Below are 10,391 nucleotides of genomic sequence, written 5' to 3'. Positions count from 1 at the left end.
GAGTGACTGAATTTTCATGAGGGACAGACTCAAGAGAGGTGAATAAATCACGATGTGTGGTAATATGCTTTGTAGCACCACTGTCAAAGTACCACACATGTGAATCTGTAGCAAATGACATACATGCATCATGGACAGCAGGATTATAGGTACACTTTGCACTAAAAGTCCATTTTGCATCAACATTAGTATCACAGTCTCCTTTCACAGAAGACTCAACAATAGCTGCATTTATAGTGAAACCAGCATTTGCAATGGAACCACACTCTTTCTTCTTAGCCTCTTTGACCTTTAACTTAGGACACTGCTTGATCAAGTGGTCATTAAGCTTTACAATAATGGCAACGCATCTTCTTTTTGCATTTTTTACCAGAATTTCCAAACAAGTTGCTGTCAGCAGAAGCATTAGGAACAAGTGATTTTTCACTCGCAGAAGAACCAATAGAAGTGGCTACATTACTGTTACCACCCTTTCTTTGAGCAACAATAAAAGCTTGTTCAACTGCACGCTGTCTAGTCCTATTTTTTAAAAAAAGTGACTCTTGCAACAGCAATGTGCATAATGCATTAAACTTGATAATTTCAGGATTTCCTTGGGTCATAAGTCTCCAAGTACTAGCAAAAGTCTGATAAGAATTTAACAAGGCATCAAGGACAGTTTGCACAAGGGAACTCTCTGAAATGACTTCACCGACAAAAATAAGTTGCTCATTGATATCCTTGACACCAGCAAGAAAAGTGTCCATGTCATTTTCCTCATGCATAATCTTTGACTCTAGCTCTTTACGCAGCAATGCAATTTTTGCCTTATTGTGGCTTGCATAAAGACTAGCCATAATATCACAAGCCTGTTTTACAGATTTCGATGAACGAATGTGAGGAGTAATGGTGCGCTTCATAAACAACGCAATTTACGCATGAACCTGCACATCCTTTACATCCCAACGAGCTTGTTTTGCTACGGCAAAACAACTCTAACAATAGCAATCCTTGCATCAAAACTTGCAACATCCTCAACATTGCGTACATCCTCACAATCAGGACGTACATCAATGCCCTGCACAATATTCCAGACGCCCTTTGACACAAGAACATGTTGTATCATGTAAGCCCACATAGAGTAATTGTCCCCATCCAATCTGTCCTCAGCAGCAAACAGCTTGAACACATTTGTGTTGTTGTCAACCATGGTAAATGTTGCACCTAATGTGAAAACTGCCCGAAAAGAGGAGAAACGAAGCGTGAACAACACGTGCTATATAGCACAAACCGTAGAAAACTATAAGGGACCTGTTATGCAAAAACGGCACTGACAAAAATTTTGCATAAAATGACGAAATAGTCTATGCAATACGGCCTATAGTGAAAACAGAGGTCGAAATGAGCTCGAATCAGAAATCTGAGCAAACTAAGGTTTCCAAAAAATTTGTCAATCTGCGAACGCTTGCCAAAGCTCACTGAAATCGAAGAAAGTGAGCAGGCATGTGCTAAAGCTGCTGGCAACTAAGCCCGAGAGGACACAATCTACTCTGATACCAATTGTTGAAATTAAGATTGCAAAGAAAAACACACAGCTCGAAGAAAACGAAGAAAGCTCAAGGCACACAACAGAGAGTATTACTTAGTGTGCAATGGAAAGATAGATAGCCCTCGAGTAATGGACGTATATACAATGCACAAGGGAAAAACCTCCTAAAAAGGAAAAAAAATGCCACGATAGTCCCAGTGTGTTCACACACATCACTACCACATGTATATGGTAACAGTAAGCACCTCAAGCTCCCTCAATAGAGTTCGGGCATTGTAGCAATTTTGTGATAGATAAGGGAGAGTGATGAACAAGTTAGAGAAACCTAGAGAGAGATGTCAAATCTACAGTAGCAATACTGGTTTTCTAAATTATTGTTTTTTCAATTGTTAGGAGGATTATTGATTTAACTGCAGAAGAGAGAGGAGAATGTAGAGAGGGAATAAAACAACTTACAATGTGAATTGTTTTCTTCAAGGATATAAGAGTTGCAAGAGTAGTGGAAAATTAAGAGAAAAATTAGTGGTTACGTTGCGAACATGACAAATCAAAATTTTCTACATTTGTGAGACCATGTAGATCCATCCTTCCCTTAAAGGTGGTTAGCAATGTTCTTTGAAATAGAAATCTTTTACAAGGCTAATATTTTTATTTGTTAAGATGTAATTTGCTTAAGCAACAAATTACCGTCAAAGAGCATAGAAAATTATTATTGTCATAAAATAAAACCTTGTGGTGTACTAATAAAAGATACAAGGGTTGCAACTGTCTTTCTTAGAAAATACTCTCTAAACTATTGTATGAGCTTGAGAAAGACAATAATCTTTTTGAAATTTGCATTTATTTGTGAAATTAAGATTGACAAATCACATCCATAACAACAATTATAAAAATTCATAAGTTGTTTTAATTCTAGCAGACTACAAAAGCCATATGTTGTTGATGGAATGATCAAAAGCATATTCAGTTGTAATCTTATAATCAAAATACTCTTGTGTGTGCAATCAAAATGGTTACTATAACTTACAAACAAAATATCTAGCATCCCTTTAAAATATTGCTCCACATCAAGCATAAACAAAAATAATCAAGCAAGTAGCTACTTTTCTATTTTCACAAAGTTATGAATTGGAAAAAAGAAACATGACTGTCCTTTGTTAAGAATTTTGACAATTTTAATCAATTTATGAGTTATTGTTTATAAAGATATCAACAAATCTTTGAAATTTTTACCATATTTTCTTCGTTAATCAACAAACGTCTGAATGAGAAAACAAATCCTTTTTGGTTGCAGATTTTGCTTTTTACATGCTTGAAGGGTAATCCAAGAATATTAGTTGAATGAGACTCAAAGACGCACGTGTCGCTTGTGGATAAATTAAAAATCTTACTATCTGAAATCTTTTTAAAGAAAGGTTTTTGTATCTGCATCCAGATACCCTAGCACGTGCTGAGCTCCAAAATTTTTCAAGGCCATGCGAACTCCTTTTAAGAGAATTTGGTTCTTTCCTTTTCTTTATCGTAGCCTGAAACGATAAAGTTTTTGGTTCTTCCTTTATCGTAGCCTGAAACCCAGGAAATGAAAAGTGAAATTAGTATCCTCAAAAAATTCGTGAGAGAAATGTGTGGACCTGAATAATGAAAGGCTTACCTTTGTATCCTTGTGAGCATTCATCCAAAGACAAATCTAGCATACAAAAATTCATGGCATGGTGGGGATAATTGACGTAATTTCTCTATCCAACGCTCGATCTCTTTATTATTTATAGTCTGAACATAAGAAAAGTAAAAAATTATAATCTGTTTTTAAAAAGCTCATCGGTTTAAATTCCACGTCGTTGCATTCATTCAAATATGTACATAATAAAAACTAGTATGTGACCCGCGCGTTGCTGCGGCAAAAAAACATGGATTCGTTTATTTCATTCCTTTTCAACATTCATGTTGCAAATGTGTTGCGCATACAGTAGCATCCCATTTTTGTGGTCTAATCCACGGACGACGAACAAAGGAGGGGTCTGTCAGCCTTGAAAGTTTTAGTTTCTTTGATGGAACTTAGCTTCATACTGAGTTTTCGAAGGCTCGAGAGCTTAGTGTGGGATCTCTCTCTCTCTCTCTCTCTCTCTCTCTCTCTCACACACACACACACACACACACACAACAATGGCCTAGACGCTATATTAGATCCACCATTATTGTATCACTTTGGTCTCATGGGTCACTTTGGCCTTTTAAAGATGTTTAATATAGCATTTCATTTCATCTTATCTCTCTCTCTCTCTCTCTCTCTCTCTCACACACACACACACACACCTCTCTCACGCAATAACTGATGTGTGAAGAGGCTTCTCTCTCTCTCTCTCTCTCTCTCTCTCTCTCTCTCTCTCTCTCTCTCTCTCTCTCTCCAAAGAAAATAAGGGCACACTTACAACTCTTCCAGTTTTTAGGTCATAATTTGAAGTATGGTGGTATTTACTCTAAAATTTGTAATTTTTTGTCGGTTTTCTTCACAGTAGATTTGAAATCTAGTCAAGATTTTGCACGCACTACTTGCAACTCTCTCTCTTCTCTCTCCCTCTCTCTCTCTCTTCAATAGGAGCCATGAAAGCTATGCCCGCAACCCTCCCTCCTTCCCTCCCACCCCTCTCCCTCTCTCTCTCTCTCTCTCTCTCTCTCTCTCTCTCTCTCTCTCACACACACACACACACAATGACGAAGGTGGCTTGCGTGCGAAGCTGGCATGTGGAACACGATATGAGGTCAGCCTGTATTGTCCTAGGTCGTTGCAGGTCATGTTTATAGCTGAACATTGAGCAAATCCACAAAATTTTCATCAGGCAAGCTACATGATCACAAGCTGCATCCCATTTTTGTAGTCTACTCCACGGACGACGAACAAAGGACGGGTCTATCAGCTTTGAAAATTTTAGTTTCTTTGATAAAACTTAGCTTCGTACTGAGTTTCTGAATGCTCAAGAGTCTGATGCGATCTCTCTCTCTCTCTCTCTCTCTCTCTCTCTCTCTCTCTCTCTCTCTCTCTCTCTCTCTCTCTTGCTTGCCTTTTTTCAAAGCTGCATAAAGAAAAAGTATATGACCCGCACGTTGCTGTGGTGGCCAAGAGAAAACCTATCTTTTTGGCATCCACGTTGAGTATCCACTTATTTGAATATCGAGCTCCCACACCCTTCTCCCCACAATGACATGGCTAATGTTATAGTATCATCCATAGAGTAGATAACCTCCACCCATCCCCACAACCCTCGCTCCATGTTTTGTGTTCCTGACATCTTTGCCATGTGCAGCTTCAGTCCAAGAAAACCAAATATCTGCGTATTGATGAAGTGAGGCAGAATCCCCAGCTCTACAACAATAAAGATCTCTTTGGAACGGGCCATCTTTAAAATGTCTGTGAAATCGGAATCGTCAGAGAACAGGCATATGCAGTGTATAATATTATTCATGGAGTGCTTCATCTGGCGCTTGAGGGCTCGATCTGTAGCTGCTTGGGGCTCGGATTCTCGGATCAACCATGCGCACCCAAAAACCAACCCTGAGAAGCTCCATGTGAAGACCATGACCACCAATGTCATGAATCTTGAAGCCCATGTCTCTTAACATGCGCTTATGTAAGAGACTCACATGCTTCTTCAATTCTGAGTCTGCAACACACTTGAAGCCACAAATTACACACTTACATGGAGAAGTGGAAAGGTCTTGGGTCACGCTTATAGAGACACAGTTAGGTTTAATGGGGATTCTCTCTGTGTTCACAGTAGCAACTCTCTCTCTCTCTCTCTCTCTCTCTCTCTCTCTCTCTCTCTCTCTCTCTCTCTCTCTCTTCCTTCGGTCAGGCCAAGCTTCAAGAGGTGCCCCGTTCTTCGACGCGTGGCAACGCTCAGCATGCAAGAAATATTTAAGCTCCATAATGAAGTAGTATAGATATATCTCTATGGTGTTGAAAATGAAACAAGCATAAGCACCGTGCATTCCACCAATGCTCACAATGTATCTCGGTCTTGTAGAATACACTTTTCAATTAAAATAAAAGTAGTTCTGAAATAGCTTAGACTTTTGCATAAATCCAGGTGTCTTTTTTTTTTTTACAAAGGGCCCACACGGGGAGGTGCTTATCCCTTCCAAATATTAACCATGTTACATGGTCGAGCAAGGGCCGCATATCATCGGGCAAGAGCCACGCGTAGGCATCACCATGGCCACTTAATCAATGCACCACGTGCTGGGAACGGCGGAGAGAACTCGTAGCAACCAACTAGGAACCTCCTCCTCGGGTGGGTCACCCAAGGAAGAGGATACACTCAAATGTCCAAGCGCAAGAGCCCTAGCAACGTGAGCATCAAGTGAGCACGAGGTGTCCCTCTAGAGTGTGAACCAACAAGGGATTTGAATCCACAACCCTTAGGTTGAGAGGCCAAAGCCTTGTAGGTTGAGAGGCCAAAGCCTTACCGCTAGACCAACTCTTTGGGGACATCCCGGTGTCTAATTAGTTTGCCCTTCAAAAGAAAAGCCCAAAACATCGTTTATTGTTAGCAACCAAGTTCAGAGAAGCTTTTGAGTTAGCCAATGCTGCCTGATGTTGAAGTACATGCATGCAAAGAAACAAGATTTTTAATGCACTTAGAGGCTTTCTTCTATTTTTTTTCCCCCTTTCTGAGGTCACAGCAGTGGTAACCAAAAGGAAAAAAGAACCTTTAGCACCAGAGCATAACGGCAACAAGAATTGAGGGACCATTTGCCAATCGCTATAAATTAAATTGACCGAAATACCCCTAAGATTTGAGTAAATTTGTAAAACTCGAATTTCAAAACTACCCTCGAAATTCCCAAAATGCTCTTAAATTTGCCCAAAGTGCCCTTTGTTATGTTTCTTGCATACATCTCCAAGCACTTTCATTTTTGCAACTCTTCGTGGGAAGGAAGGAAGGAAGATTACTCTCAAGCCTATTAGCACTAGACAAGTTCGATTCCCATCTGCTTCTTCAAAGGTTGATGCCACAAAGAAACTCTCTCTCTCTCTCTCTATCTCTACTAACCTTGTGTTGCGTGGAAGCTGCTAATCAAAGCAGATTGCTGGAGTCTCTTCAGTGGGGGGGCACCGTGATAGTTATGGGAGATGACCTCTACTACATTGCACAATGCTATCAAAAACAGAACACTGAGAAGATGGAGACAATGTGAGACCAAAGCTTGATTCCTCCTCCTCCTTCTTACTCAAAAGAAGGCTGAACTTTGAAGGCCGCAGCTGTACGATGGCGTCGTTCGCTTCACAAGTAGAAGAGAAGATTAGAATGCGCCAACAGGAAATGTGTGTGAGAGAGAGAAAGAGAGAGAGACTCATTTGCGGCGAAGTTGTTTCAACAACATGCAGTGTAATGGCCCGGCCCTCCAATCTAGCATCCTGTTCCACGTCCCTGCCTCTCTCTCTCACGCGTCACACGTGGACTGCACTGAACTAATTAAAATAGCTTCGCCTTTTCAACGCACCAAAAAACCCACTTTAGTCTTAACCAATTTCAAATCTATACTACTTTTTTATGGAGCTTAAAAAATTCTCGAATGTTGAACGCTGCCACGCGTCGAAGAATGCGGCACCTCTTGAAGCTTGGCCAGAGAGAGAGAGAGAGAGAGAGAGAGAGAGAGAGAGAGAGAGAGAGAGAGAGAGAGAGAGAGAGAGAGAGAAACGACATTAGAGAGAGAGAGAGTGCATTTGCACCAAGCATCCACACTCCAGAGAGAGAGTGTTGCTATTGCTACTGTGTGTGTGTGTGTGTGTGTGAGAGAGAGAGAGCACTGCAACTGCTCTGTTGTGTGTGTCCTGTGCGAGGTTCCACCCTATGGGACCTCCTGCCTTGCGCAACCTGTTGGCCTGCGACAGCTCCAGGCACGTTGCGCAACCTATTGTCCTACGTGTGTGGTCCCTGCCTCTCACGAATTCTGCATCAAAGAGGGGGGGGGGGGGAGGGTTGCAGGGTAAAGACGGCCTCTTCTTTGATACCGTCGTCTCCTATGAGCTGGTCTTGGCCGATGGCAAGCTGGTAAGGGGACCGCTACCAGCAACCCCAAAGTCCCTTGCGACCATGGAATTGCATAGAACAGGTCCGCCAAGAGAGAAATGAAATGAAATATTATATTAAACACCTTAAATGGCCTATTGGACCAAATTGGTGCAATGTTGGTGGATCTAATAGTGTCTGGCCATTGTTTTGTGTGTGTGTGTGTGTGTGTGTGTGTGTGTGTGTGTGTGTGTGTGTGTGTGTGTGTGTGTGTGTGTGTGTGTGTGTGTGTAGCTGTTTAAATCTTAACTAATAAGACATAATTGAATTTTTACATTCAAAAGACAGCTGGCCAAGGAATAAATGAACTGATATGTACAAAAATAACTCAGTATTAGAATTATTTAGGTACAATGATTGTAAGAAAGAGATCCTCTTTAAGTAAGACTAGAAGTAGAAGAACTTCCCCGTTCCTCAGTGAATAATTCATTACAGAGAGGTTGCTTGCCAAAGAAAAGAAAGCCATCCAAGATAAGATAGAGTTCTTACCTGCATCCATCCAAACAAGACAACAATTCAGTTAGCCTTGGATGTGTTTTACAGGTATCAATGGACCATATCAGTTGTTATCCATGTCCATCTTATAGGATTTAATTACTTTAGACAAGCTAGGTTATTTATTAGAACTTGTATGTTAGCAGTCTTTTCTTATTATATCAAAAAATGAGTGGTACATTCTACTTTCTATCTGACTGGTGAAGTCCACCAAGAATCCAAACATTTAAAGATCCATAGCTTGGTAGCTATGCTTAAGCCCAAAAATAGCAACCATATACTTACCTTCAGATTTTAGCAATCCCTTGTTATCATTGGTATCCCTTTAGACAAAGATAGGTCATGTCCGATCTTTTCTGTATAAGATGCCTAATCATTTAATTTCTATTTTTTGACAACAAACGGTATCAACTGAAAGCACTAGTATCGCCAGTTAGCAGGGTAGCAAGACTCCCTCTTTATGGAATCCCCTTTTTTTATGAGCCATACTTTGGAAGCTATGCCAAAGCCGAAAATACCAGCCATATACTTACCTTCATAATCCCAAGATATCCACAAGTTATTAGCAACCCTTACAGAACGGTAGTGTCCGGCCCTTGACTGAGTAAGAAGCCTTACTTGTCCATCAACCAGAGGTACTAGATGAAGTAAATAACACCCCAACCATTTGTTTTATATGAAATTTCAAGTGCCAAACTGGATTTAAGCCCAGCAGCTTTTCAAGCCAAGCTAACACACATTGTTTTTAACTTATCAAGCTAACTAAATGAGATAAATAACATCCCACACAGTCGCCTCATATGAAATCTTTGAAGGCCAAACTGTACTCATGGTGCGGCAGTAGTTCATCAAACTATCAAAGAATGTTTTAAACAAATATTTTCCAATTATATTGTTTATCAGAAATCAATAAATTAACATTCTGTAGCGGCTAAATAGGGCCAATATAACAACCAGTAGTGAAAAAACCTGTAGCGGCAAAAACAGAGCCCATAAAATAGCCATTAGTGGCTAAACTAGAGCCCATATAGCAACTCCCAGCGGCTATAACAGAGCCAATAACAGCCTGTAATGACAACCAATTTATGCAAGTGTTCTCTAATATCAAAACCCATAGCCAGGTACCTTAAAAAACAAACGCATGTAAGGTCCTAAAGCGGCAGAAAAAAGCCATCAATCCACCCCTCATACTCACCCCCAAATACTCACCAACACCTAATGCCATACATGCACAAGCAGTCTTATGTGGCGGTGAAGTACTGCAGCAGTCAAATCTCTGCGCCCTGAGGCCACCCCATTATGCAGACAATGAACATTTTTAATGCACAAGAGACTCACGGTCAACCATAGTGTCTAGGCTTTTAGCAAAAAGAAGCCAGTCAAGCTTATAAGTATATGAACCTGCAGCAATAGACCTAGCCTACAGTAAGCCATAAAGGCAGCCCAACAAGTTCAAGGTCAAGAGCATTATTTTGTACACATTGCAGGGACGCTCCAATCCTATTTTTACCATATCTAGCCCTTTAAAAATATCAACAGAAAATACTATTTGCACAGTTTTTGCAAGAAGCCCATAGCCAAAAAAGAACCTACACAGTATGCGTGTTTTTACCAAGCAAAAGGTAGGAAGAAACCTTTACCATGTGCAAAAAATGGTGCAGTAAAACAGTAAACTCAGCAGAGGTAGGATTGAACTCCTGAGTCACCTCCGAGGAGAGCTCCATTCTCCTTGGTAGTAGAAAGCAGACAGGAGGTGTTTCACAAAATAACTCAACACACCCACAATAGCTAAGTGAGGGGCAGAGATGCGCCCTCACCTGTTTTTATAGCAGGAGGAGGCAAGTCTTGCCCTTGTGCAGTGTCACGATATCGAGAGAGGAAGTCCACGCTCCACCATGAGTAAGAGATACAGCATCGAGTAGCACGCCCATAGCTTTCAATGAGGATCGACAGTCTGTGAGGAGAAGGAGGGCCGCCTTCGCTACTCCTTGAGGGCAGTAGACATTGATCACACTCGACAGAGCATCATCACTCAATAAAGGGCTTGGCCCCGGTAGTAGTGGTCAAAATAAACAATCAATTTAAGTTTTTAGACCTAGTATGGTCCAGGCAGCAGGAGCCTAAAAAAAGGGGGGGGTGTGTTGTTTTTCTTTTTTGGAAGTTTTTCTTCAATTAAATATCACCGATGAACAGTATATAAGTGTGTGTGTGTGTGTGTGTGTGTGTGTGTGTGTGTGTGTGTGTGAGAGAGAGAGAGAGAGAGAGAGAGAGAAATGAAATGTTATATTAAATAATTT

General features: G+C 40.8%; 1 pseudogene; it reads right to left on the bottom strand.

The window, feature by feature from the left end:
* Positions 1–4,747: 4,747 nt before the first annotated feature.
* On the bottom strand, positions 4,748–9,818 carry LOC147461886 (uncharacterized; annotated as a pseudogene).
* Positions 9,819–10,391: the final 573 nt, after the last annotated feature.

The sequence above is a fragment of the Adiantum capillus-veneris genome, chromosome 3 (assembly GCF_014529385.1).
Source record: "Adiantum capillus-veneris isolate H3 chromosome 3, ASM1452938v2, whole genome shotgun sequence".
Lineage (NCBI taxonomy): Eukaryota > Viridiplantae > Streptophyta > Polypodiopsida > Polypodiales > Pteridaceae > Adiantum > Adiantum capillus-veneris.
This window is presented reverse-complemented; position numbering and strand designations above follow the sequence as displayed.